Source organism: Monodelphis domestica, chromosome 8 (genome assembly GCF_027887165.1).
Source record: "Monodelphis domestica isolate mMonDom1 chromosome 8, mMonDom1.pri, whole genome shotgun sequence".
Classification (NCBI taxonomy): domain Eukaryota; kingdom Metazoa; phylum Chordata; class Mammalia; order Didelphimorphia; family Didelphidae; genus Monodelphis; species Monodelphis domestica.
In genome coordinates, this window is record NC_077234.1 from 35,758,719 (window position 1) to 35,783,022 (window position 24,304).

Sequence of the window (24,304 nt, forward strand, 5' to 3'; positions counted from 1 at the left end):
GATGAGATTTTATAACTAGAGTTGGAAATGTCTGAGAAGTCATAGAGAAAAATAGGGGCAGGGGTGAGGGTGTGGATGGGAGAAGACTAGTCCCAGAGATATTTTATCCTATAATTTTTTAAAGCAGAAAAATGTTGCTTGATGAAAACTATAAATTATAGACCTAAAACTTGAAATCATTCCTTTGCAAAGTTATGTAATGGGTTATTACATGCATAATTTGAAAATAAAAGAAAGAAGTGATCACTAGGAGCCAGCATTGGTTTGAAGAAAATTTATTGTGTCTATTAACCTTGTTTATTCTGTTGGTAGACCAATGGGCAGGTAAAAGTGCACTATATATCTGGATTTCAGAAAAGCATTTAGCAAAACTTCTCATGAAATACTTATGAACAAGGTGGATTACAAACTGAATCGGATTGACTTCAACAAGAGGGATGAATGTAATGGTGTGCTGCTGGTCTCTGACATTTTTATCATGGGAAAAATAGAACAAATACGGTTAATGAGAAATAAAACCTAATATAATTGAAGACATAGTAACATGCAATCCAGTTGCCTTTATTGGGATCAAATCATTGGGATTAGATAAGCTGTACATCAGGGTAATGAGTGATCCTGACTGCCATTTACAACCTGTGCAATCACAAGGAAATAACTTTTATTTGGGACTTTCAGTTTCTATCTCTGTAAAATAAGAAAGCTTTCTGAAATGACATCTAAGAACCTTTCAAGCTCTAAGTTAAAGATCTCATGGCTGTAGTTGTTGAAAAATATGATGTGGCTTTTTAAATTGGTTAATAACTGGATCCAATGAGAGGTAATTAATGCAGGGAGGTCTCCAATGCTATGTCCTGGGCTCGGTCTTTGATCTGTTTGGTTTAACAGTAGTAGCAATGATTTGGATGGAGGCATAAATAGCATGTTTATCATGTTTTCAGATAATTTGGAGCTGGGAACAATATCTACTATATTGGATTATAGAAATATTATAAAATCTCAATACATTGAACAGAGATAAATATAAAGCCTCTGGGGTTCAAAAACTCAAATACAGAAGAATAGGATAAGAGAATTTATTTATACAGAGTAGTGGTGAAAAACAGCAATATTTGTTTTCATTGTGACAGGGTGTCTTGATTTATCTAGAAATGAGATTTGGAATTCCAAAGGGAAGTGTAAGGAAACAGAGAACACACCACAGGGTAGTTAATGGGAAGACTGTAAGTAAGGTAGTTTAATTGAGGGAAAATCCTAACAATAAGAGACATTCAAGAATTATGGAAACACATCTTTGGGAGCAATTTGGGTAATATTAGGAGCATAGAGAATTACTAACAGTCCAAGTTTTTAAATAAAATTCTTAGTGGCATCAAACAAGACTTGACATTAGGGGAAAAACCAAAGAAACTTGACTTGTGTTTGGTGAGATTCATGAGGGTGACTCAGAAGATTTTGGTCTCCTCAGTATCTTACTGGGAGGCTGCTGATGTCCTTTTATAAGGTAATCCCCAAAGCTATGAATCCCTAGAAAATATTAATAGAAGGTTAATGTCCATAATGATAGTCTTAGTCCACTGGTCACAACATTTATTAGGCACTCACTGTGTGTACTAGGACTTAGTGCTGAGGGCTGAGGATACACAGAAAGACAAAAATGTGGTCCCTTCCCTCAAGGAACTTACATTGTAAAAGAAGAGATGCAAATGCATAGTTATAAATAAAAATATGCTTAATAGATGGAAGACAGCTTGAGAAGAGTTAGTATATCTGAAATACTGTATTCATTTCTCCACATTACATTCTTCATCCTTCTTTTAAGGAAGAACAACAAAAAGAGCTAGAAATGATACTACATAAAAATCAGTTGAAATAAGGTTTTTTTTTCCATTTCATAATATATATATATATATATGTATAATTTGTTGTTGAATGGAAGAGGCAGTAGAATTATTGAACCTTGGATTTTTTCATTATTTTTTCCAGATTATATATCAATACAATTTGTAATATTTGTTTTCTGACATTGTGCAATCATATTCTCTCTTTCCTTCCCACCCCAAGAATGCAGGTAATATACATTGTACATATGTTATCATACAATACATATTTCCATGTCATTGTGTTCAGTAACTAGATATAGATGGCTTACACTGATGGAGACAATAAATGAAGAATGATATTTTTCAGTCCACATTTGGACTCCATCAGTTCCTTCTATGGTGGTAGTAATCCTTTTTCTTCAATTTGGAACCTTAGATTTGGAAGGAGCTATAGAGATCCCCTAACCTAATCCTCCAACAAATGTAAATCTCCTCTCTGAAACACCCCACATGTATTCAGATTTTGATTTAGGATAAGGTGCTCAGAATGTCAATGTAACCCATTCTATTCATGAACATCTCCAATAGCAGCTAAGTGGTACAATGAAAAGAGTGTTGGGTCTTTAGTCATGAAGAACTGAGCTCAAATTAAGCCTCAAACACTAGCTGTATGACCTAGGAAAGTTACTTAATTTCTGTATGCCTCTGTTTCCTTTTCTATGAAATGAGAATAATAGCATCTCCCTTCTAGAGGTGGTGGGAGGATCAGATGAGATATTTATTTAAGGCTTGGTAAATCTTAATAATAACAAATAAATACAAAAATAAACACAAAAATGAATAGTAAATCCTAAAATGTTATATAAATGTGATTTGTTGTTGTTATTATTGTTAGCTAGAAAATTCTTTCTCATACTGATCCAAATCTTCCTACTTGTAACTTCTACCCATTGGTCATGGATTTGTCCTCTAACACTGCACAGTATAAACTGAATCTCTCTTCTGCTTCTCAATTATTCTAATATTTGGACAACCATTATTCTACCACTGGGTTAAAAAAGAATTTATGAAGAGCAGATTAGAAGCCTAACACTATCAGATTCTTAACAATTGTCCCTGTCCCCAGAGAGCTTTCATTCTACTCTGGGGATCTGGGGAGAGAAAGCATTCCTCCCATGCAAAATTATTTTCCTGTCTAAACATCCTCAGTTCCTTCAACCATTCTACCTGCACACACACTCACACACAAATTATATATATTAATGTAATTAAAATATATAATTAATATAGAGAATAGATAATTAATGTAGATGTAATTTACACACACACACACACACACACACACACACACACACACACACACACACACATATATATATATATATCTTGGATTCGTTGTCATTTTAATTCCCATACTTTTGGGTGCCATTTTGTTCCCTATGTTCTTTTTAAAAATATTGAATGCAATAGTATTTTAGGGAAAAGTGCAATGGTTGGAAAATGTTAAAGATGCAAGAAGAACCAACTCCCCCTAAACAAAACAAAACTCTAAAACATTAAGGCATGAGTCAAATGCCTACGACAGGATTATGTGACCAGATTGAGCTGCAGTGAAGGGAGCTATGGGTATATCTTAGATATATTGCAGGTTGGTTCCAGACCACTTCAATTAAGTGAATAGCAATAAAGCTAGTCACATGAATTTTTTGGTTTCCCAGTGCATATAAGAATATACTGTATTCTATCAAGTGTGCAATAGTATTATTGTCTAAAAAAACAGTCTAAAGTCTAAAAAAAACAATGCACATGCCTTAATTACAAATACTTTATTGGTAAAAAAATGCTAACCATCCTCTGAGTCTTCAGCGAGTCATAATCTTTTTGCTGGTGGAGGGTCTTGCCTCCATATTGATTGCTGCTGACTGATGGGGTGGTGGTTGCTGAAGATAGAGGCAGCTCTGGCAATTTCTTAAAATAAGACAGCAATGAAGTTTGCCATATCAATTGAGTCTTCCTTTCACGTGAACACTTAGAGGCCATTGAAGGGTTATTTATTGACCTAATTTCAATATTGTTCTGTCTCAGGGAATGGGGAAGCCAGAAGAGAGGGAGAGAGAGGACAGCTAGTGGTGGAGCATTCCGAACACACAACATTTATCAATCAAGTTCCCCACCTTATATGGGTGTAGTTTTTGGTGCTCCTCAACAATCACACCAGCAACATCAAAGATCACTGATCACAAATCATAGGAACAAATATAATCATAATGTAAAGGTTTAACATTTTGTGGGGATTACCACAATGGGACACAGAGATAGGATGTGAGCATGTACATATGGGGAAAAGGGTGCCTACAGACCTGCTCAATGCAGGGTTGCCACAAATCTTCAATTTGTAAAAAAAAAAAATCAGCAATATCTGCAAAACTCAATGAAATAAGGAATGCCTGGATAGCCCACTGCACAGTCTCTGAAGCATAGTTAATGATTTCTTTCCATGCCCTCATCAATCTTCTTGATCAGATCATTAACAGATGGGAGACACTGGAGTGAATTTCATGCAAGTTACATCTTATGGCCAGGTATCATATGGGTTAGAACACAGACCTTGGGGTCAGATAGATCTGGATTTGAATCTTGCCTCCAGCAATTGCTAGCTGTGTGCCACTGAAGAAGTCATCTCCTCCCTTAGTTTCCTCATCTGTGAAGTGGGGATAGTATTAAAACCTACCTTCCTAGCTAATGTAGATAAAGTTTTTGGTGAATCGAAATTCTAACTGTTAATTTTAGCAATATTTATTGCCTAGTGTATACACTAAAATCTAAATACACATTTGTTGAATTAATGAATGAATGAATGCAGGTAAAATCTCTACAGCCTCCAGGTTTTTTAGTATCTAAAGCAGAAAATCCTCCTACTGGTTCCTCTATGGTACATTTTGCCTTACCTTTTTTTGGGAGGGGGGGAGGGTCAACAGAGAATAAAACAATAACTCTTTGAATCAAATAATTTCCTCATTGAAGTTATTGTCATATTTCCTTCCAGTGTAACAGGAGCCAGAAAAGAGGGAGATTTAAGGAAGGTTCTATCTGTTTGCTGCAAAATATTAATTGTCTCTACCTCCAGGGAAGGAGTAATCAAAATTGTAGAGAAAGGTTAGTTCTGTTTAGCTCTGGCTTTGGCTGGTTGGCAGTGGCATTAACTTGAGCCAGGCTCAGGATGGAGGAAAGCAAATGACTTTGGAGCTTCTCTATATTTGGTCTTTGCAACAGGCTTCTTTATTTTGCTTAAGGTATTGGAAGTTTTCAGAAAACCATGGATCCTCTTGTTTATCTATAAGGACACGAATTAACTTTTCAATAGCATATGCGTCTGATTTCAAGGCTGTCTGTAATTCTGGATGATTTGTGCCATAACTCTCATTTTTGAATTAGGATAATCATGTCTGCTACACATCCTCCCATTACAAATACCTTGAGGCTATTCGTGGACCATGCTCACATGTTGGCATTATGCATAGTCCTCTGCATACATTAGTATTTATAAATGATCCATAAATTGAATGCCTCCCCCTCCTCAACTATATATTTTTGTTCATACATAAGCAGAACAGTCTCTTACTCTTTTCTAAAAGAAAGTCTTTCATTGTTTCATCTTTAGAAAATCATGGAAATAAGTTTTTTACAAAACAACTGAGATATCCCAAACGATAAATCCAACACTGTAAGTGGAATACCCAAGTGTTTATTTTTAATTGTATCATCTTGTCAAAAATTCCCAGATAAGGTAAACTTACATTAACATTGTGATTAAAAATTGAAAAATACTTTTTCTTACATCCCCCTATGGAATTCTTAGTGCAGGTATTATTATTATTATGCCCATTTTAGAGGTGAAAAACCTTAAAGTGTAAAAGTGTCTTATCCACAGTCACCCAACCGTGTGGTTCAGTATTCAAATCTGGATCTCCCAACACGAGAGCCAGAACTCTTAAAGAGAGAGTTTAGAGTATACATTTGTAAATAAGCAATAATATTTGATTCTAACAAGTATTAAATTTTATATATTTACATTTCTTGATTGAACAGCATAATTTTATAACTGATGGCAAAACTCTCACAGACTGACCTGGAATTGTAAAATAACATTTGATAGTTGAGCACACAGAGAGAGAACAGAAAGAGGTAGAACAGAATTGAGGATAAGTACTTTTTTTTTTAAACCTTTACCTTCCGTCTTGGAGTCAATACTGTGTATTGGCTCCAAGGCAGAAGAGTGGTAAGGGCTAGGAAATGGGGGTCAAGTGACTTGCCCAGGGTCACTGGGAAGTGGCTGAGGCCAGATTTGAATCCTGGCCTGGCTCTCAATCCACTGAGCTACCCAGCTGCCCCCCAGGAGGATAAGTACTTTTTGATTTTTATCTTTGCATTCCCAGAATAAAGCATCCTTTCAGTCTCATAGTAGGTTCTTAGGAAATGCATGTGGGTTCAATTGATAATAAAGGAAACAAAACTTAAATAGGTGAGCGACCGTTATGGAGAAAACATGCACAGATAGAATAAAATGAAGTTTCAAAGGAATGATCATGAAGTTAAAATTTCAATATATTACCAGGGATTAAAAAGAAAATAATAGATATTATCAATCTTAATTCATTTTAGGGCATGTGAACGTAAATTTTAAGCAATCATAATAGGATGAAGAGTAGCAAAGGCAGTTGAAGGACTCAATAACAAGATTTAAGAAGGTTCTATTTTTGAGGTGAAAGATTGATCCCTAGAAATATCCATTATATAATCTCTGTTTTATAGGGTGTACAAAATGTGGACTGGATTAAAAATGGCTAATGAAACTATGAAAGGAGAGTATAGATTTTAAATGATAGCCTATCAAAGTATCAGAGATGTTAAATGTTCCAAATTTTAAAGCTTTCATAATTATGTCAATTAAATAAAAGTAGAAGTGGTGTCAGAGCTACTCTTGAAATCAATAGGAATTCCAAATTGTTACTATAATTTAATCGATCAATGCAACAGTGAACTTTTAGTATGTAGTGACTCATTGTACAAGTCCTAGCTGTAGACAACCCAATTTATATCTCTATGTAACTGCTTTTCCTCTCCATATATTCCTGTAAATCCTCTATTGAGGATGACCCAACCAATTGGAAGCTTTCCTTCCTTTCCATTACTAGCTACCAGTATAGCCATTGGGCATTCCCATTGTTATTGATCCCCATTAGAATAAAAGATCCTTGAGGGCAAGAATTCTTCATTCTTTGTCTGTGAATCCTTAACACTTGCCTTAGTGCCTACCATATATCAAATATTTAATAAATATATAGAATATAAATTTCTTGAGAGCAGAGACTTTCACTATTGTCAATTCCCAGTGCCTAGGCATTTGGCATGTAGTAGGTGCTTAAAAAGCACTTATTGATTTATTGTTACTATGTCATGACTGATATTGGAAAAATAATTAAGTACATTCAAAGAGAGAAAAAATGAGTTTGATTTTTCACTTTGAATTATTTCCTTCTTCATGAACTGTGAGATGTTCTTTCAGCATCTTATAGACCTCATTTCTTGATGAGATGGGCGCATTCCCCAGATACTCAGGCTCCTATTACTACTTACTTGGTTTCCATTACCAGTTCTTGAGAGTGTTTGAGGTGGAAATATCAAGACTCATCTGGTAAATTTAGCATCAAAGCAGGTGTGCTCTCCCAAGACATACCTGCAATATTCAGTGCCAGGCAAGTGCTTCAAGTCGTCTTCCCTAATTAAGCAGGATTGTGAGTGAATTCATCCCCGTAGGAAAAATATCTTCATAAACAGCTGCCTTTGTAATGTGGCCACATATCCCTCCCTCCCTTTCTGTCTTTCTCTGTCTCTGTCTCTCTGTCTCTGTCTCTGTCTCTGTCTCTGTCTCTGTCTCTCTCTCTCTCTCTCTCTCTCTCTCTCTCTCTCTCTCTCTCTCTCTTCCTTTCCCTTTCTTTTTCTCTCCTTCCTTTTCTCCTCTCTCCTTCCTTCCTTCCCTCTCCCTTTCCCTCATGGCCTCTCTCCTTCCTCTTCTTTCTCACTCTCTTTGCATATGCATACATACAGTTGTATATACACACATATGCAATTATAAACAAACACATATACCCAAATAATTTCTCTTATTTTCATAAAACTAGTTTGATTGGATTAACACAAAGCTTGGCACATAATAAGCATGTGAATGCTTTCCTTATTCATTTTGGTTCAAGTCCTTGGCACTTCAAAGTATATTATACCAAGGGAAAATTTCAACGTTTTTAAAGAATATTTTCCCTCAGAATAATGTAGAAATCTCCATTATCACTATTTATATCTTAATTCTTCCCCTAAGAAGACATACTATTCCAATTTCTACACCAGATCTTAAAATGTTTCCAAATTAGACCTAATTTGATTGATTTGACCTAGTCATCTCCAACATCCATTTGTAACATTAATTAGCAAAGGGATAATATGGGGAAAACATGTCAAAAATGAGATGTAGAAATGTCAAAAACCTGGCCTGTACCCTCCTTGTGATAAGCTTTCAGATAATTAGAGACAGTTATTCGTTCTTTATTCTTACTCTTTTCTGGCTGCCAGTTCCTTCAGTGTGGCATAGGAGAAAAGGTGAGACAGAATTAAAACCAGAAGAAATAGGTCTTCATGTTTTCTCTTCATAGCATCCATCGTGAGTTTGAACACTGGGCTTGAATTCACAAAGATCTAGGTTTGAATCCTTAATCCTATCTCAGATTCTCAAAAGCTCCATGACCTCTAGCAAATCACTTTTCCTACCTGAGGCTCAAATTCTTCATCTCTAAAAAGGGAGCCAGAATAATCCTAGTACCCACTTCACATGGTTTTTGTGAGGATCAAATGTGTTAGTATACCTAAAATATTAAGTGGATATGAAAGCATCATACAGATGTCAGTTATAGTGGGGAATTGGCTTGTTTTTACTCTCCCTTCAAGAAAGACCAATTGGATGAAGCATATTTATTGCCCAAATTGTGACATGCAATTAAAGACTTGCTCATTAGTATTTATGTCTGGGATAGACAGTACAAATGGACCATGAGTTGGGGACAAGATTTAAAATGAGAATGGGCTGGATTGCCTCCAGGAAATTTCAGAGCTGCTTTAATGACCCCAAGTTTCTCCCAAGAACAAAGACCTCTCTTTAAAAACAACAAGAACATTTTTACCAATGTTGTATGGCTATGATACACGAAACCCAATAATTCTTCCCATAATTGAAAATGAATGTCATATAAAAAGCAAAAGAGTAGGGATGGAGGGTGTGAGCAGACTGTAATGTATAACCAGTTTGGAACTCCAAAGGAGAATAGGAATAAAATTTGTTACCCAGGAAACGTATGATAGGAAGAGAAAATGGTTTGGCTCTATGGCAAGGGTAAAGGCTGGCAAGTAGACTGCTAGAGGGCTCTACAGGTATACTAAAAAAGGTTCTAATATTAGATGAACTCAGGGGAGCACTGGACAAGAGTTACCCAGGATAGACAGGCATGGGTGGATTGAGATCTCCCTTGTTGGAAGAAATCCTTCTATAGATAAGATCAGAGGTCAATTGGAAGGTTGGAATATTATTATTATATCTATTGTTCATTCTGAAAATTTTTTCTCTGAAATGGACAATCTTTTAAACAGACAGATGCATATTTGTAGAATATTGTCTCTTCTTTTCAGATGGCCATGAAAAATATAAATGAAAACCTCATGAGAATCCAGAGAATCTATCTACTTCTTTCTTCTGTATTTCATATATTACTGTAAAAACCCAAAGCGTTTACTAAATTCTTATGTGAAATATATGCTAGTCATCTCTCAGTGGCATGCACTTGCAAATGTTTGTATATACATTTTTGATAACTTTTCCTAGAAAGCATTATGTTCATTTTCCTTCTACCTACATTTTCCATCCCTCCCCATTTAATAACTTTTGGTGTTGTGAAGGGAACACTAGATTTTGGTGCCTGGAGACCTGGATTCTATTCTGGATTCTTCTACTATTTGCCTGTGTGATTGTAGACATGACACAGTATCACAAGAGTTGGAAGGAATGCAGCTATATATATGCACATATACATGCAAATATAATTCAAAGCATACCAGTTATCCAGATTGTTCTCGAAGACCCCTAGACACTCATGGAGTGTCCCATTTCACTTTTGCATAGTTTTTAATTCTTGGGTCATCTCTTTTCTTGAGTTTAAGTCTGCCTCCCACCAAGTTCCACCCATTTCTGGTTGACTCAGTGCTGTTATCTGAGGTAAAACAAGTCCAACCACTCTTCTACAGGTGAATGCATTGACTATTTGAAGACTGATGACAGTCCACTTCCCCCCACCCAGTCTTTCTTTGTCCAGGATAAATGTCCCACAGGCTGCTTGGTAGAACCCTCACCCTGGTTTCTGTCAATGTCCTTCCCCTTTAGTTAACCTCTTTGTTTTCCTCCCTCATCTTTAAAATAAGAGGACTGGACCAGATGATTTTTAATGTCTCTTCCAGCCCTGAAATTCTATGATTTTTATGATTCTAATGCTTTATTACTTCTCCTATCTTTTGTGAGTTCTAAAATATAATGACTGCTGACTGCAATAACATCTCCTGATTCTGTAACTCCCTTAGGTTGTAGATTATCAGGCCCTGTTGCTTTGAATAAAATTTTAGGATTTAGAGCTGGAAGGGACACCAGAAATCATCTTGTCCTAGACTCATTGAACAGAGATCTACAATCGAAAGGGACCCTTAGTGTCCAAGTCTCTCATTTTACAGATAAGGATGCTGGGGGGCCATGGAGGTTAAGAGATAAACCTGAGGTCATACAAGTAGTTAGGAAGCAAGAAGGATGACAGTTGGTCTTGGGACTTCTGACTTCAAATCCATTTCTCTTTCCACTATTCTTTGATGCCTCTGGAATATCCACCTGCATTTATTTGTAATGGTTTTGAGTTTCCTTCAGTGTTATAGTTTCACTTTTAATCTGATTATTCTAAGTGATTTCATTTCAGTTTCCTGTTTAAAGTTACTCCTTCTTTCCCTTTTCCACATAAATCCACTTCATAGCCAGTGCTGGGATATAACCTAGAATGTAAACTCCTAGAGTACAGGGACTCTAATTTATTTTTGTGTGTGAATCTCCAGTGTCTACCCCAGTATCGGGCAGAGAGTGAACACTTAACAGGTGTTCATGGAATAGAAGTTGCTGTGAATACTCATACATATGAGTGTGCACACACACAAATTAGAATTCTAATCTTTCATGGCAAGAATTCGTATTTTTTCTGAATCACAGACTCTTTTGAGAGGCTGATAAAGCCTTTGGATCACTTCTTAGAATCACGCTTTTGAATGATTAAAATAAAATACATAGATTACAAAGAAAACAGTTGGAATACAGTTATTAAGATATAGAAAAAACATTCTTACAGATCCGAGGTCAAGAATTCAAGCCTTATATGCCTTACTGTATTTTCTTTTAATTAACAATTAAAATGATAATAGTAATTATAATAATAAGCTTATATCACATTCCAATACTTTGATTCAGCTTTAAAGAAGTTATTTTATCCACTTATATAAAATCCACAGAATGTTAAATCTTAGGAATAATAGCAGGATAATAACTTGTTATAGCACTATTTTTTATCTAAACTACACTAAAAATATGAGAAGATTTAGATAAAAATGATGATAAGGAGGAGGAAGATGAAAGACATTGTAGAATAGTAAATCAAGAATTCAGCCTTGGGGTCAAGAAGATCTGAGTTCAAGTCCTCCCTCTGACACATACAGGTGTGTATTCTCTCAGTTCCCAAAGCCCTCTTGTAGACTAAAAATTGTATAAGGTTTGATCATATTCATTGTGGAGGAGATTTCCTCACTGGGAGTTTTCAGCATTGAAGATATCACAAATTAGGGGGGAAAAAGCAGTGTCTAGAGTCAATCTAGCCTTCCAACTTTACTACCTGCATAATCTTGGGCAAATGATATGATCTGTCTTGACTCAGTTTCCTCATCTGCAAAATGAAGGAATGTATGGCCTCTGAGGTTGCATCCAACTGTAGTGTTGTGATGCTGTAAATGATAGATCTGGATCAAAAATGAAAAATGCTAATAATCAACAAAAAGTTGCCTTACCCAATATAGTATGTTAAGGGTTGGCAAGATATAATATCTTATTTGATGCTCTCAGACTCCTGTGAGGTGAAGTGAGTACTAAAAGTATTATTATCCTTTTTATATAGTTGAAGGAACTGAGGCTCAGGGAGGTTAAGTGATTCTTCATAGGAAGAGATCTAGAAGATGAGTTAGTTCAATCTCTTCCTTTTATAGGAGGCACAAATATTTTGAGTAACTTCTTGATGGTCTCACAGCCACCCAATGGCATTACGAGGACAAGACTTTTGGCTTTCCCAGTCTAATAGCTTCTCTCCTACATTATTCTGCTTTCCCTCTTTCAGATCCTGGAATTACTTATAAGAAGACCTAAGGCTGAGTACTGACACTCTGGTCATGTCCTCAGGGAAAAATTACAACTTCTTTTCCTCTCATTTTTTAAATCTATAAAATGATGAAAACAATAGTAATAATGATATTCATAACAATAACTCCTTGGCCTATCATAGCATAGTTGCAAAGATCAGATCTTGCAATTTGTGTCAGGAACTTTGTAAATGGAAAAAAGACTTTCTAAATGTCAGCTGTTGTTATCTTCTCTTTGTGCTATTAGAGTTAAATTACGTAACCAGGGAGGATCCGTGATTATCCCTGTCTAAAGAAGTCTTGGGATTCTCGCAGCTGCCATTTATCTGAGTGTGGCCAACTTTATGAGTATGTGCTCCTCCCATCCTACCCCTAATTCATTGATCTTGGCTAGAGAGTTCTCTACAAAAGCCTGACTGGAATCTAGGGATGCTTCAATTCCAGGATTGCCAGATAAAATTTTGCAAGATTCATGATCACCTTTAGACTCTGCCCTCTGGTTCTGGGCTATTGGGAGTCACCATCTTGCTTGTTGTGCTCAATTACTGTCAAGATTTGAAAATGAAAAGAAGTCTGTTAAAAATTCAGGGTCCAATGGCAGCCTAGAGTCCTGCTTCTACCAAAAACTTGTATTCCAAAGGCTGTGACCACTAGTTTGGACTGGCTTGCTCTGACTTCATATTCTAGAAACAAAGATGTTTGCTTTGAAATCCCAGCTTCATCCTAAACTGGCATCTTGGAAACACCACTAGAGGAAGAATTCTGGAGGAAGGGAGGAGAGGGAGGTTACTGGGAAATATAGAATTGAAAAGGACAGTAAAGGAGAAAAAGATAAAGGGAAAAAAAGTCATCTCTTCAGCCCTCAGCTTCTACACTAGACAAGCTATTCGAATTAATCTTGGGTCATCCTTCTTAATATTTAACTATGAGAGCAGAAGACTATCTTCGGGGGAAAGGGGGAAAAAAGAAAAAAAAGTGCAATGGATGCAGTCTAGTTTATCGCCACTAGGGGTATCTTTGTACCATTTTTCATCCAGCACCAATTTGGAGTTGAAACCTATATTAGGGGAAAACCAGGGTCCTCGGCATTTTTTTGCGAGCGGTGCACCCAGAATCCAAAAAGATTTTTTTAGCCTCGTCACCCCCAAAGCGACCCCGAGCCCCTTCGTTCCCCCGCCACCAAGCTCGGGGATCCCTCCAGTGGCTAGCCTCAGCCCAGGGGGGCTTCGTTTTGGAGGTCAATTTCCCATCGAGATAAATCGATTGGATTAGCAGGATTATCTGATTGCAGCGGCCGAGAAGTAGCGCGGGGCTGGACCGCGTCTGGGGCTCGCCGGATGCTCGGCTTTCCATGAAGCAGCCTGGGGGGTCGCAGCCCTGGGGATCGCTGGTGCAACTGGAGGGGGGAATAGCACGATCGCTAGGTTTGGGAAGTGTCTGGGGTGACTTAGAGAGGGGGGAGGAGAGAGCGAGAGAGATTGAGGGAGGGAGAGACCCACACACAGAGACATACAGAGAGAGAGAGAGAGACAGTCAGGGAGGGGGGTTGGGGGGGGGGGAGAGAGAAGGAGAGAGGAGCCCCGGGTTGCAGCTGCTCCAGCCCCAATAACGCCTGGAACGCCGGAGCCAGGAGCGCCGCGGGGCCGCCACTGCAAACGCCTCCTGAACTGGTAAAGACTTTGCTTCTCGCCGGCCGGGGCTGGGGGCCCGGGGTGGGGGGCTGCTCACTCCGAGAGCTGGGGCTGGGGGATTCTAGCCCGAGTGGGGGGTTCTTTATTGGGGAAGGGGCGGGTTGGCCAGCTGCCGGGTCTGCAGGTGCATCTCGCTGCAGGTGCCGCCGCCAGGGGTTCCTTTTTTGGGAATGGGGGACCAGAGAGGGATCGAACCCCAAAACTGCTGCGGGGGTGGTCAGGAGGAAGGGGGTGTGCAAGGGAAGGAGTTCTGTTGTAGTCTCAGCGCTCTGGCCCTGATGGAGCCAGCCAGGGTGGGTGACGGGGGCGCGGCCTCCGGCAGCACCCCCTCTTCCCCGGGGGAGAGGGGCTCCCAAGTTTAGGTTCCTAAGCCCTGGTTCAGGGGGAGCTCCCTTCAGCCGGCCAGGCTGCTTGCTTGCCTCCGCGGGGGAACTTCCCGGGAGGAGACAGTGACGGTGGTGCCTAGGAGCAGCTTCATGCACGCCACACAAAAAAAAAAAAAAAAAAAAGAGAGAGAGAGAGAGGGAGGAAGAGAGAGAGGGAGAGGGAGGGAGAAAGGGAGGGAAAGAGAGAGGGAGAAAGAGGGAGAGGGAGAGAGGGAGAGGGAGAAGGAGAGAGAGAGGGAGAGAAAGAGAGAGAGAGAGAGAGAGAGAGAGAGAGAGAGAGAGAGAGAGAGAGAGAGAGAGAGAGAGAGAGAGAGAGAGAGAGAGAGAAACAGAATAGATATCCCTGATGCTCCCAGTGCTGCTGCTGCTTGGGGGTGAGGGGGAGATTTTGCTGGGAGGGGGGCTGTGTGTGTGTGTGTGTGTGTGTGTGTGTGTGTGTGTGTGAAGAAAGGCTGGGCTACTTGCTCACGCACAAACACACACAAATCCAGACACACTCATACAAGCACAGTAGAGCAAGTGTTTCAGGGTCACTGCATCTAGAAACCTGAGAAGCGGTCAACTGGACGCTCAGATTTTCTTTTAAGCCCCCCTCTTCCCTGGTAGGACTGTCAATATCACAGTCATAGGTAACTTTCCTTGAGTTAAATCTGTAGACTCTGCAGTTTCGCCCGTCCCCCCTTTTCCCTTTACTCTTCCTCCCTCCCTCTTTCTGCCTTTTCTTGCTCTCCCTTCTCCTTCTTTCCCTCTTCCCCCCACTTTCCCTCTCCCTGTCTCCTCTCTCTTCTCCCTCTTTCTCAGAGCCCCAGCGATTGTAGCTAGAGTGCACCAGGCAGGCAAGGCAGGCAGGCAGGCAGGCAGGCAGGCAGGCAGGCAGGCGGGCGGGCGGGCAGGCAGGCAGGCAGGCGGGCGGGCGGGCAGGCAGGCGGGCGGGCGGGCAGGCAGGCGGGCAGGCAGGCAGGCAGGCAGGCAGGCAGGCAGGCGGCTGCATTTCTGAAGCATCAGTCCATTGCCTGGCCACTTGCTAGGCTTCCTTTCCTGATGGCGAGATGCATCCCCGTGTTTTCCCAGACACGTTCTTGCAGTTGAATCCAGGACCTTCAAATCCCATTTCTTCGTTTCCTTCTTTCCTTGCAGTTTCCCCCTAACATTTCTTCTTCCCCTGGGAAAGGATGATGAGCTTCCAGCAGGTATAATTAAAATGAGTCAGCCAGATGATTTAGAGTTACAGCTAGAAGTTACCTTGGAATTAGGAAAAGCACACAGAGCATCCCCAACCATTTTGGGATCTCATATGCCTTCAGTGCCATCACGTTGATATAGCTGATTTGTTTAATAGAAATATTGAGCTCCATGTGGGGACATTCTTGTTATAGTGGATAAGCTAATAATAACACCCCCCCCCCTTTCTCTCTGACCCTTTGTAGCATCGTTATTTTTTTGGCTTTTCCTTGAAAAGGGCTAATTTAATGTTGAACTCTCAAAAAGGAAAAAGCACAAAGAAGATATGGAGTTAGACTTCTTTTTTTTCCTTTGCAAATGTGGAATACAGTACTTGCAGTGTTCAGTACTTTTTCTAAGAGAAATAGCAAATATTATTCAGGGGTCCTGCTTCCTGACTATCGGAAATGCATAGATGCCTCTGTGGTCCTGGCACTCAAGGCAGCTACATTCTCATGTATGTGCAGTGAAAGCCCACTCATCAATGTCATTCCAAATCCTTCATGTGGGATTGCTTCCTCAGGACATGGCAAGTGTTTTGTCCAATTTGGGCATAGATCGGAGGAGGAGCGCTGTGGTTGGGCTCCCCAAACTTTCCTTGTAGATTTTTCTAAGGCTCTTCCAATTCTGAAAAAAAGATTTCACCAAGTCAGGTTTTTCTTTTTTCATTCTTTTTTCTGTTTTACCCCATTTATTCCCCCCTTTTATTTTTTAAAGAAGCTAAGTAGACTGACAAGAGCTATTCAGGTGGAACAAGTTACAATTTTCTTGCTTTTTCAGATTTTAGAGGCTCAATAAAATGCTAGCAATAGAAAGAATCTTAATGAACATTTTTCTCCCTAAATAGGTATCTGAGAGGACAGGCATTGTCTTTATTCCACTGAACTGGGTGTCACGTGGATTACATGCAGAGTGTAACTAGCAGAGAGGCGATGATGATGTGCCTTGGCATACCTAATCCTACTAACTGCACTAACCAGTGCAGTTAACACTTCACATCTCCTTCCAGCAGTTTAACTGAATCAAGGCAGGCAGCTAGTGCAGAGTCCAGAGAAGGCCAGTGACAAGACTCTCTGAGACAGATGAACAAAGAGATTGGATGGCAGGTGATTCAGGCTTTCTCCTGTTCAGGCTTGCAGAGAATATGGCTCTTAATATTTAGCACCTTGGCCCAAGTGGACATGCTTGGGACTATTTTGTTGGAGGTGAGGCAGCCTTTTAAAGATGGGGATTTTAAGACAGTAAGGGAGGAGGAGGAGGAGGAGAAGGTGGAGGAGGCTTGTAAATGGATGTGAAAGTAACTGGAGGATTTCAACGTGGGGAAAGGGCTAATTTTTAAATGAATTTACATATTTCATAATCACTGATTCATATGCCAGCATGTGCCATAGGATTGTTGAAACCAGAGGACCAGCTGAAAGATGCATTTGCAATGGTTAAGTAATACTGATTGTTGTCAAGGGGGAAATGCTATTAACTTTATACTTGCATTTTCCCAGCATATGAGGAAAGGGAGTAAAATCTAGAGAACAAGATTCCAGACTATTCTGTAGCATCATGGAAATGGCTAATTGGTATATTTTAAATTTTTTTCCCCAATTTTGCAAGCAGTATTTACATACTATAATCCACACATTAAAATTTATGTCTGTGCATGATAGAGGCAGTTCTTTGGAAATGACTAGCTAAAACCTCCCACTGGCTTTTGAAAAATCAGGATTTGAAAAAAAAAAAAACAAGCCAATTTATCCGCTGAATTAAAAGTGAGAGTTATAAGCCAGTTAGTTAGATCAGTGTCATGGAGAAGCTGAGTAGACAATGTCAGAGCTACTCAAAGACTCTGACTGAACTACTGAAAAAGTTCATTTTATTTTCATGTCTACAATAAGGGCATCAAATAGTTATGTTTGGGTAATAACTTCCGTGAAAGATATCGTAGTCAACTAATGTTCTGTGTTTATTTCTGAGGCATTCTATAGGTGGTTCATGGATTGCAAAAGGAAAGAAGGAATGGCAAAGGAAAGCCTCACTGAGCTCTGCAAATGAAGGCACATTTTATAGTAGTGAAAAGGAATGACTCCTGGTTTCGGAACAGGCTATTACTACTACAGAGATTCATGTGGCACTTGTCAGGGCTCAGCTGGGGTATTTGCACCTGTTGCCTTCAATGGGTCCTGACCAGCTTCTCTTCTCCTGATTACCAACTTTTTAACTGAGGTTCTGTTCTATTTCAAAACTGACTAGGATGTCTGAGCTGCTCAACTACTGCTGAGCTTTGCTTTATATTCTTCCCTTCACCCTTATTCCCTCGTATGGGCCCATGAGGTCATTAATGTGGAGAAATCCCAGTGTACAAATGCCTTCCACTAATGCATATCCACAGTGTTCATAGCAGTTCCAAAAAACCCATCATTAAAAATGCCATCGAGCTCCAGGGAGAAAGCAGATGAACTCTGAGTGCAGATTGAAGCAGACTTTTTTCACTTGATTTTTGTTGCTTTTATTTAATTTATTTAGCAACATAGCTGATATGGAAATATGTTTTTCATGACATCACATGTATAGTCAATATCAAGGGCCAGGAGGGATGGAGAGAATTTCAAACTCAAAGTTTTAAAAAATGTATGTTAATATTTTTAAAAATGTAATTGGGAAATAGTTAATGAAATGAAAAATATTAAAAAAAAATAAAATGTTCATAGGTTCACAGATCTAGTTGTAAAAGAGACCTGAGAAGCCAACTCTTTCATTTTACAGTTGAGGAAATGGAGTCCCCAAAAGAGTCACTTCCAAGATCAGGATCTGAGGACAGGACCTGAACGCAGGACCTTTGACTTGAGAACCATTTCCCTTTTCACTGTACATAGATTTAAACAGTTCACTGAGACTTGAGAGTTTAGATGACTTTCACAGGATCCTATAGCTAGCAGGTAGACTTGAACCTTTCTCTTCTTGACTGCATGTCTACCCCCCATGCCTGCACTCCTCTTGTTCTGCATGAATTGGTACCAACACTACTCCCCATCCCTCTGTTAGTCATTATATACTCTTAATTGAGTGCTAAATAAAAATGACCATACATTTCCTATGTTGTTCAGTCATGTCCAACTCCTTGTGACTCTATTTGGGATTTTCTTGGCAAAGATACTGGAGTGGTTTGCCATTTCCTTTTGCAGTCCATTTTACAGAGGAGAAAATTGAGACAAACAGTGTTAAGTGACCTGCCCAGGGCCACACAGCTAGCAAATGTCTGAGACAGGATTTAAACTTTGGAAGAGAAGTCTTCATGTCTCCAGGCTTAGCATTCTATCCACTTCACCACCTAGCTGTCCTCCATTTCTTAAAATCCTTCAAATAATACACTAAGAGATACCATGAGTACAAATCTTCCATCTCTTATGATACTTTACTTAGTATAAAGGGATAATATTGTGTCTTCATTGCCAACGAATCATAAGATAATTGGTTTAGAAATGGAAGACACCCAAGAGACCCTCACAGTCACACATAATTTTGCATCTCAGGGAACTGAGGCACTTTAAGTTAAGAGACTTGGCAAATGACCCAGCTAGGAAAAATCTGAGGAAATATTTGAACCCAGGGCTTCCTGACTCTAAATCCAGTGCCTCATATGAACCAATAATGGAATTTTGGATCTTGTTAAAAATAAAAATAATTGTTCCTTGAAAAGTGTATTATAAAGTGTATTACATGAATGAAATAATTTGATTCTCATAAGAATGGGAAATGGGAGTTTCTATTATGATCCATACATTTTAATTGAGAAAAATGAGATTTAGAGAGCTAAAATGACTTGTCCAGAGACACACAACTGATATATATCTGAGGTATGATCTGAGTTGAAATATTGTCATTTGAAATTCTGGTTAATTTTATAATTGTCCATAACTTTCAGGTTATTATTGTTATATTATCATTATTTATTTTTCAGCCATTTTTCAGTGATCTCTTCTTTGTGATCTCATTTGGGGCTTTCTTGGCAAAGATCCTGGAGTGATTTGCTATTTAATACTACAACTCATTTTACAGAAGAGGAAACTGAGGCAAATAGAATATCTTTGTCAAGAAAATCCAGAATGGGGTCATAAAGAGTTGGACACAACTGAAAAATGACTGAACAGCAAAAGAAGCAACTTATTTTTGGAAAGGAGGAGGACATCTGATTGTCCAGTGCACAGAAGACAGCAGAAAAAAAAAGCAAATCCCTTGAGGAGTTTGAAATGATTCTACATCAATCTTTTGAGAAATTATTCCATGGCTCCCTTTTTATACAACAGTAAATAGAAGCTCTTCGCCGCCTGTTTCCGTTGTGTGAGGGAAATTCTCAGTCAATGGCCCTGTACCTTTATTGCTGCCATTACTGCAGCCTTTATGGATCAGAGATGTCAGCATGTTAGAGTTAGCCCCAATGCCTTTCTTTGCAAGAAACCTTATGGGCCTTGCAGCCCCTTTCTCATCCTGACACTCATAAACCGCTCAAGTCCTCATATTTATTATTTAATCTTCGCCCTATATATAGCTACGGAGCCCTTCAATGTATGAATGTGGAGCCCGAAAGTGACAGGCCAGCGTGAATGGGACTAATGAGTTTTAATAATACCCATATTAGGGGCTGGGAAAGGAAGTTTAATTAAGAAAAACAAGTTAAGCATGAAATTCATTTTGGAGCAAACTAAAGGGAAGTTACAGCTACAGCTGTAAAATCAGGCACCACCATGATACATCACAAGAAGGGGGAAAAGTACACTGGGCTGACTCTAAAACAGTTCCTGAAGTTCCTGTGTTAGCATCCAGGAGGAGGCAACAAACATTCATCAGTTTTAAAGTTTTGTTCAATCTTTTGAGATCTTAGGTTCAAAGTTTTTATTGAGTGGTTACCATTAGACAGGGTCTTCCAAAAGTCTTAGTGCAGTTTTCAGCCTGAATAGCTGACACATCCCAGGATTGTAGATCTTAGACTGAGAGTAGGAAGGCATCTCAGGTAACACCTAATCCAAACCATTCTCTTGACAAAGATGCTTGCAACAGGTGACTTTTCTTGCATTTCCGTTTTGAGGTATATCATGTTGGGTACCTGATGATGTTTTCCAATGGTTTTCCCTTCTTTCCTCACTTTTGGGGTTAGTGGAAGGAAAGGAGAGAACCCCACATTTGTAGTCAGGAAGAACTGGGTTTAAATCCAACTTTCTTCACTTACAGCTGTGTGTGGCTAAAGGCAAGCTTTTTCAATTCTTTGGGCCCTAATTTCCTTGTCTGCAAAATGGTGATGTTAAAAACCTACATTAATTATCTAGCTTAGAGAGTTCTTGTGAAGATTAAATGATATTATGTGTATCAAGTACTTTGTAAAATTTAGAGCTCTAGACAAATGTGAGTAGTAGTAATTGTAGTTCTTACCTCTCCAGGTTTTATACAATAAAATTCAGAAAGAAATATTTAGGGGACAAAAATTATTCCTTTATACTATGGTTTCAGTGGGTTGTTTGCAGAAGTATTAAATGATTGATTTGTGTAATTGGATAAAAGTGTTGGCACAGAGGAGAGGGTCAGGGGAACCTGAAGTCAAGAAAACTTGACTTCAAATCTGCCCTTAGACACTTAATGGCTGTGTGACTAGGGGCAAATCCCTAAAAAATACCCAAACCAAACCAACCAAACCAAACCAAAAACCAAACCAAACCAAAAACCAAGCCAAACCAACCAAATCAAACCAAAAACCAAACCAAACTAACCAAACCAAACCAAAAACCAAACCAAACCAAACCAAAACCCAAGCCAAACCAACCAAATCAAACCAAAAAACCAAACCAAACCAACCAAACCAAACCAAAAACCAAACCAAACCAAAAACCAAGCCAAACCAACCAAATCAAACCAAAAACCAAACCAAACCAACCAAACTAAACCAACCAAATCAAACTAACCAAACCAAACCAAAAACCAAGCCAAACCAACCAAACCAAACCAAAAACCAAACCAAACCAACCAAACCAAACCAACCAAATCAAACTAACAAAACCAAAAACCAAACAAAACGAAACTAACCAAACTAACCAAACAAAAAGCCAAACCATACCAAACTAACTGAACCAACCAAACAAAAAACCAACCAAACCAAAAATCAAATCAAATCAACCAAATCAAACTAACCAAACCAAACAATACTAACCAAACTAAAAACCAGACCATACCAAACTAACTGAACCAACCAAACAAACAAACAAAAAAAACAAACAAACAAAAAACAAATGAAACAAAAAAATCAAACCACTATTTGCCTCAGCTTCCTCATCTGTAAAATAGGAATCATAGTATCTCTTGGCTTACTGTGAGAATAAATTCGATGATATTTGTAAAGTACTTTGCCAACTCTAAAGCACAATTTCTATTGTTATCTGTGATGTTGATGATAATGATATCTTTGGGACAATTCTAGTAACAGAGTAGATATAAGGAATGATGTATATTTCATTCTGTTTCCTCACAGTTTTTATTTCTTCTGCAAGGTCTCTATATTTTGACAGTTTTTCATCTCATGTAATTTGGAGAATTATGAGGATTCATTATGATTACATCTATCTCAAATGTGACTCATATTTCCATGAGTCAATGTTATGCCCAGGTGATTCTGGGAAATCTTTTTGTCTGTGATGGTATCCTCTTTCCAGTGGATTTATTTTATCCTCAGTATATTTGGGGGATTTGTATTTATAGTGAATAGATTTACCTTCTTTTAGCACAAATGCTATGGCAGATAAGTAAATAGAGCACTTGACTTGGAGTCAGAAAGTCCTGAATTTAAATCTAACATCAAACACTTACTAGCTGTGTGATTTTGGGCAAGTCTCTTAACCCTGTTTGCCTCAGTTTTCTGATCTGCAAAATGAGCTGGAGAAGGAAATGGTGAAGCACTACAATAACTTTGTCAAGAAAACTCCAAATGGGGTCAAGAAGAGTAAGATCTGGCCAAAACGGTGGAACAACAACAAAGCTTATAGACTTATAGAATTAGAGTTATATTTCTGGCTGGAAAGGAACTTAGAGATCACCTAGTCTAGTTCTCAATATTTAATGGATGAGGAAACTGAATACCATAGAAGTTAAGTGACTAGTTCTGGGTCAAAAAGGTAGTATTAAAATAAGAATTTGAACTCGGATTGTTTGATTCCAAAGAAAATGTTATTTTCTCTTTATATCATCTCTTAGGAAGGACAGTGAGATTTCATTATATATTGTTGACAATATATGACTGTGCATTGTTACTATTATATATTTATGTTTTCAATAACTATTATTGATATATTATCCCATATTTATAATTTTAACACTATTACTATCAATAACATATTTTTACCATGGGGGCACTTCAAGTAATAAAAATCTTGTATAACTGTCTTAACCCTGATGTCCTTAAAATTTTTCCAATTTATCTACCAAACAAGTAGTTTTGGGGGTTTCTAGACCCAGAGCTTTTGGGGGAAAGACTTCCTCTTACATTAAGTCTGCACACAACAATATCCAGATAAAAAGGATGAAAGACTATTTGCCTCAGCTTCTCTCTGAGACATTTTGTCTGATTTACAATACTAAACTCTAGGATATCTGCAAACCACTGACTTTAGTCTTCATTCTTCATTTAGATGTTATGCAACTCATAGGCAATCCACACTGACCTATTCCTTTCCTACAATTAATAACTAACATATAGAGAGTGTTTTAAGGCTTGCAAAACTCTTTCTAAAGATCATTTCATTCTTTTTTCAAAATAGTCAGAGGGAATAGGTGCTATTATTATTTTGATTTTACAAATGAGGAAACCAAGGCTGATAGATTAAAATGAATTGCTCAGAGTCACATCACTAGTATGAGCTTGAGGCTTCCTGACTCCAGGTCAGCACTCTATTCATTGTGTCAAAACAATTAAGGGTGGTTATAGATTAAAGGGGGAAAGTGGTGATATTCTAAAAAAAAATCAGATTTTCACAAATTATAGTAGTTTTATGAATTTTTTTGCTTTGATTTTAGATGAATCTTTTAAAAACAACTAATTTGTTTATTTGTTCCAATAAAATTTGCAGTTATCTCATCACCTCCCTTCCCCATTTGCACCATAAAAGCACTTCTCAACCAAAAACCTTTGTTTTATAAATTATACCTTTCATTTTTATTTTCTATTTATCAGTTTAGCTTCTATTTATCAGTTCTTTCTCAGGAGGTGGACATTCACAGGTTATTCTTCAAATATCAATTCTGAGGTGGTATATCCTGTTTTCATTCTGCTCATTTTGCTCTCCATTATTTCATTAAGTCTTTCCAAAATTTTTCAAAAATGAATTTGCTTTTCATTTCTTATGGCTCAGGGAGTATTTTTTTTCAAGGAGTATTTTTTAAAAAGACTCTAAACAAAGTTTTTCCAGGACCAAATTGAATGCCACCTCTTTCCTAGAAACCTTCCATTATTCTCCAAGCTGAAAATATTCTGTCCCTCTTCAAATGAAGGAATCAGACTAGATGACCTCGAAGGTCCCTACTAGCTCTGAATCTATTTGTGATCTTTCTCATAATCCTATCAAAATCTTCCTGGAGCACATGCTGTTTGCCCCTAATAGAAAGTTAACTTTTTGAGGGC

At 38.4% G+C, this 24,304-nt stretch overlaps 1 protein-coding gene across 12 annotated transcripts in view; it reads left to right on the forward strand.

Annotated features, from left to right (window-relative positions):
- NLGN1 (neuroligin 1) overlaps positions 1 to 24,304 on the forward strand; it is a 1,017,320-nt gene that overhangs the window by 199,049 nt on the left and 793,967 nt on the right. For 2 of the 12 annotated variants that reach the window (XM_056806782.1, XM_056806785.1), the window contains exon 1: positions 13,239 to 14,026. The exons of 6 other annotated variants lie outside the window; for them this stretch is intronic. The gene's annotated coding sequence lies outside the window, so the exon portion shown is untranslated. Of the gene's footprint in view, positions 1 to 13,238; positions 14,027 to 24,304 lie in introns of those variants that run through there. 4 more of the 12 variants (XM_056806786.1, XM_056806793.1, XM_056806788.1 and 1 more) reach the window with 2 other exon arrangements.